This window comes from Austrofundulus limnaeus, unplaced genomic scaffold (assembly GCF_001266775.1).
Source record: "Austrofundulus limnaeus strain Quisiro unplaced genomic scaffold, Austrofundulus_limnaeus-1.0 Scaffold1167, whole genome shotgun sequence".
NCBI lineage: Eukaryota > Metazoa > Chordata > Actinopteri > Cyprinodontiformes > Rivulidae > Austrofundulus > Austrofundulus limnaeus.
In genome coordinates this window covers 88,423-94,300 of record NW_013953569.1, presented here as the reverse complement: position 1 = coordinate 94,300, position 5,878 = coordinate 88,423, and the positions used below count along the sequence as shown (strand labels likewise).

Genomic DNA, 5,878 nt, shown 5'->3' with positions numbered 1-5,878 from the left:
CACACACACACACACACACACACACACACACACACACACACACACAACGAGGGACACACTTGAAAAAAGGCACCAGCAACTTTTAATTCATGTTATTTGTTTGTCTGAGGTCAGTTGTTAAAAAAGCTACAGCTGGTTTATTCCTATTCAGATGATTTTCACGTCTTTTTTTCTAGAACCACCATTAACAAAAAAATAAAAGTTTCCCCAACAATCCACCCATAATTATTGTTGTTTATGTACTTATTTTAGCTTTGGGAGGGTAGAGGGAGGAATTATAATAATTTATGACACGCTGAATCTTCAACCATCAACCCGCTGTCTCACATCACGTCGTATTGAAGCTATACGGCACAGTTTAAATTCAGGCTCTTATTTTGAAATGAAGACGGGTTCCTTTACTTGGTCCTTCACCCAGAATGCATCGCTTCAGTTCTCCAATAAACAGTTTAAAATGACTAATATATTTTATGCTTTCTTACCAAAGCCCTACCATAAACATAAGAAAAATAAATGACCAAGAAGCAGCAAAACTTGCAGTCCACAACAACTTTTTATTTTAAATTAACACCATGAATCAAACGTCTCTTTGTATAAATGATTTCCTCAAACTGTGACGAAATGTGAGTTGGGTTGAAAGCAAGTTGGTTTGCCACTAGATAGTAGCGTTGTGCAAAAATGGTTAATTTTATCACTGGAAATACATGTTCTGGTGAAATGAGCCAGTTTTGCAGATCTATTTAGCTTCCGCTAAAATATTTATGACGTGTTCTTAAGAACATGTGGAATTAAAGAAAATAGATTAAGAATTTGTGGAACTAACTTTTGAATTAGCACTGCCCACCACTGGGTGTCAGAATGGTATATATTTATACTTCTCATCCAACCACAATTAAATTCTCTCTATCCAGGAGACACAATTCATAAGGATAGTATTTTTAAGTAATAACAACTTGGAATAAAAGAGGAGTAACGACTTTCTACTTCTTACCTTTTTAAAAAATGTAGTGAGTAGAMAGTACAGATAATTGTGTAAAGATGTAATGAGTAAAAGTAAAAAGTACGCTGAAAAATAATTACTCAAATAAAGGACAGATAACCAAAATTTCTACTTAAGTACAGTTACAAAGTATTTGTACTTAGTTACTTTACAACTCTGATAAACAGGTTAAATGTTTTTATTTCATTTTTATTTATTTATTTTTTCTTTTTTGCTTTTCAGGTTAACCAAAACTTTATGGAAAACATCTGTTCATTCCTCACTGTCATGATGATAATGATGGTGAATGCAGCTGCAAGAAGAAGTGCTCTCTAAACAGATGTAAAGACACCTGTAAACAATGTTTTTTTTTCTTAAAAACACCAATTGAGCTGCATCATACAGTCCAGTATGCTCTTCTTTGGTTTCTTTAATAAAGTCATAATGGTAAAACCTCAGTGTATTGTTTATGTGAGCTTCTGCTTTAGGATGCCAACATGTCAAACTATGTTTCAAAGGTGTTTTGGTATATTTACCATTTAATAACAGAATCACAATCACCTGAATTTCATGACATTAACAAACCATTCAGAGTGATCTACAAATGCATTCTGTGGGTTTTGGTTCTCATTTCTGCATGTATGCAGCAAATGCAGATGGCATTTTTATTGTTATCAATAAAAATAATTAAAATGGTCAGGTGTTTTAGAACAACTTTAATTTGGTTTATTTTAGCTGTGCTGTACAGGGAGCTGGACACAGACCATGTTAGCTAAAACTAATAAAATGATCAAAAAAGCCTTTAGCTTACGTTGATATGTTGATATGAAGTCTGGGTGTAAGTCTCAGAGTCAGTACTCAGTAGTTTGAAACAAATCACTGGTAATTAAAAGTCCAAATGTGAGAAAATGGTAAACATTGTTTTCTCGTTCATCACTTTATCATGAATCATAGAACGCTCCTTTTACCAGTCAGAGTAACAACATAACCAGTTGATGATGAGCACTTCACTTTCTCATGGTTTTGCTGCTTAGGTCCAAAATGACAGAGACAACAGCAGAATTTACAAGTGCTGGTCAATAGGGGGCACTAGGGCGCCGCCCCACCACTAGTTTTTGTACACACAAAAAATAACAAAATAAATAAAATTACTAAATAAAACATTATAAATGTTTCAAAAAATATCGTATATATGTTTTATGATAAGTAAAATAAATAATTTAGCATTATTGATGTGTAAACTTCCATTTTACTCATGAGTTTTTTCATGTTGAATCAGTTACGGGTCACGGTCCGTTCGCCGCCCCAGACTCCAATTCACAAGTCATTGTAAGATTTTGGACATGCGCAGTAAGTCCCCAATGCAAAAAGATACCGTGGTCTGTAGCTCAGCTCATCACCGCCCCGCAGCAGACCTCTGGTATTCATTTCTATGGGGTTCACCCTGTCAACGTCTCGACGTCATGTTTATGCGGCAGCCTAGCCTGCAGGGCTATCATGAAGCAGGTTTTGGAAGACAACGGGAATGAAAGAGAAACTACACCGTAAGTCTCTTATATCTAAACCTTTACAAAGCAGCATATGAGGAGAAACTTAAAGTGATGTAGTTTGGACTGAATAAGCCGGAAATAATACAAATTGTGCAAGAACTGGTGTAGTTAGATTGTGTTGATGTTGCCTTTATTTTTGAGCAGCATATAATATAAATAAATGGTGAACACAACTTTACTGTATATAATATAAAGATATTTTTATGTTTCTACACAGTCAGTTGAGAGGATTGTGACGGGCCCCTTAGAGTCTTCATCATCAGAGGCAAATTGACGGGACAGGGCATCTGGCATAATATTCTTTGAACCAGGGCAATAGGAGATAGACAAGTTAAAATGAAACAACAACAACGACACAGAGACCAATGGGACTAGTGTGGGTTAAGGCATTTGGCAGCCTGAAGATAGGACAGATTATAGTTGTTGATCTCCTGATGCATCTCAGTAATCCAGGTAAAAAATCAAAAAGAAAAAAAATTGTATAGGTCTTCTGGACGGGTTCTTCTTTAATGAAACGTTTCATCTCTCCTCCAAGAGACTTCTTCAGTCTGAGAGTTTCAGGCAAAATTCAGGCTTTTAAGCCCTGCCTCCATGTGACTGATACTCATATCACATGACTATAGTTGACACCTAATTAACACCTATTGTTAACAGGGGGTGGAGTGATACTGGCAAAGGCAGCGCTGTAGGAGAGGGACAACTGAAATCGGAGGCCTCCACCTCTGTTTAATGATGGACGGTCTTTCTTCACAAAAATGTCTTCTTTTACTCCTCTCTCAAACCAACGTTCCTCTCTATCAAGAATGAGAACATCCTCATCTCTGAAAGAGTGACCGCTGGCCTGTAAATGAGTGAAAACTGCAGAGTTCTGGCCATTAGAHKTAGCTCGTCTGTGTTGGGACATTCTTTTGAACAGTGGCTGCTTTGTTTCCCCGATGTATAACTGGTCGCAGTCCTCCGGGCACTTAACAGCATATACAAYATTGCTCTGTTTGTGCCGGGGCACCAGATCTTTGGGGTGAATCTTTTTGATTGTTGTTGGTCCATACCAGCACAGGATGCTCAGCACCCTCCAACCAATGCCGCCACTCCTCTAAGGCCAAATTTATGGCCAGGAGCTCCCAGTCCCCGAAGCCGTCATATTTTCTGAAGGAGTGAGGTGGGGGGAAAAGAAAGCGCTCAGATGAAGCTTCTCATCTGGCTCAGTGTTGTGAAAGTACAGCACTAACCCCCATGCCAGAAGCATCAACTTCCAAGATAAAATGTTTCTGGGGGTCAGGCTGTACGAGGATGGGTGCTCCAGAAAACATGGCCTTCAGTCTTGGAAAGGCTGCTTCGGCCTCTGGGGTCCAGGTGAAGTCTGTCTTTGTAGAGGTGAGTGCTGTGAGAGGAGCGACAATTTGACTGTAGTAGCAAATGAATCTTCTGTAAAAGTCTGAAAAACCAACGAATCACTGGAGCTGTTTGTGTGTGTCTGGGGTGGTCCATTCATTCAGGTATTTGTCAATGCGAAGGGCAAGTGAGATGAGATCATCTGAGGTCTCAGGTTCATCAACTACAGCTAATTCGCCCTTTATATAATCATTAAAAGCCTGAAAATAGTATAAGCAATCTTACGTTCATAAGTAGGGAAGGATTGGGGAGCCCGGTTAAATATTAGTGAACATTGAAGGAGGAAACCCCCACAACGACCTGCATCAACTGAGAACCTCTCTGGTGTGGGTAGAGTTATGTCACGGTTGGGTGCCGGATGCGGAGCAGCTGGTGGGTCGATGGCGACTTCTGCTGGTTGAAGGGACCCTCTGTTGGCAGAGAGATTCTGCAAAGTGGTGGTTAGTTGTTCAAGAGCTAGGTTTGTAGCTGTCTGCTGCTGAGATAGGGACGGGCTTCATGGGTCTTTAGTAAGGTTGCTAGCTCAGCGATGATACTCCTGAGGGCCTTTGCTGGGTCAGCTTGGCCTGAGAGTTCTGCCATGGTTTTATTAAGGCTTCTGACAAGCATGCAAAAGAACACACAGGAGTAAGGTAATCAGATAAATTTGGTTATGTGATGATGAAAAGTGCTACAACAAGAGGATCCAGGGTTGTAAATAATGTGTCTGGGGGTGTGGTGGTGGGCGGTGCCCAGGAGTTCTGCAAAGGATAATGAAGTTAGTGAATGTTTCAGCAGGTAGAATGGTGAGACAGATGTGAGACTTTTACAGAGTATAGAGTGATGAACCGCCAGACAGACGCCAGTGGACAACTGGGTTGGGGAAGGTAGATGGCTGAGGCTGAGTGGCTGGCAGGAGGTATCGGAAGAGAGCTAGAGAACCAGAGGCTGCTGCAGAACTGCCGGAGCAGACAGGTTGTATAGAGAGTGGTGGCACAAGTCAATGAGGTAGTGGAGGGACTGTTACCAGGGCCGGATTAACACTTTGCTGTACCCTGGGCAACAATATTCAAGGGCCCCATCATCACGACCCCAGGATTACCATAGTCTGGTAAATACAGAGTAAATTATTGCAATGTATAGTAAATATACTCAATACTTCAAATTCTAAGTGTATTTTGATGTACAAATGCTCACAGAACTAYAAATACACTATGTTTTCTTGTCAATGACACACCTTCACATGATGCTATGAAAACAAAACACATCAGTATAATCTGGTAAACATGACCCACTACATTGACATCCAGGGAAGTGTCCTCCATTTACACAAAAGCAACACTTGACATTAAACAACCCTTTCAGTCACCTGACCCACCTCATGCTGACTGACCAATGACGAGAAGATCTCAACTCACCTTCACAGTGACAGGCAGCCTCTCTGTGCAGAGCAAGAGCTCCAACAGACAGTTTAACAAAAGCAGGAGAAAACCAGACATTTTGCTGGTGCCTTCATTCAAGGGTGTAACCATCATCTCAGAAGAGAGGGGGACACATTTTTTTAGAGGTCTGTTGAGTGATTTATCATCCTCTCTTATTAAATCACACACCTCTCCTTAGTGGCTAAAACACATAAATACTTACAGTCACAGTACAGTTCTACTGACTGACTTTAGTTCTTTAAACTATTTATTAACAAAATCTRAAGTTTTAGCAGCCAAAAGGTAACCAGATGGAAAACACCATTACTGTAAGCAAACAGACTTGAATAAGATCACTAGACTAAGCTTTGCCCATCCTGTCCACTGGTAACATCTGTGACAACATGGAGGAGCAGAAACAGACCAAACAGGACAACAGCTCACAGCAAACATAAACTAAAAGATAAACAGCAGCTGAACTGGATCTGTTTCACAGATTATCTGTGTAGTGGTCACCCTGGGTGGAATAAACGTTCCACCTGCCTTTGAACTTGACC

The 5,878-nt window shown here is 40.2% G+C and overlaps 1 long non-coding RNA gene across 1 annotated transcript in view; it reads left to right on the top strand.

Moving 5' to 3' along the window:
* LOC106534407 (uncharacterized) overlaps nt 1-1,426 on the top strand; it is a 3,089-nt gene extending 1,663 nt beyond the window's left edge. The window contains exon 2 of the long non-coding RNA XR_001312342.1: nt 1,223-1,426. This is a non-coding gene — a long non-coding RNA (uncharacterized LOC106534407). The remainder of the gene's footprint in view (nt 1-1,222) is intronic.
* The last annotated feature ends 4,452 nt before the right edge of the window (nt 1,427-5,878 follow it).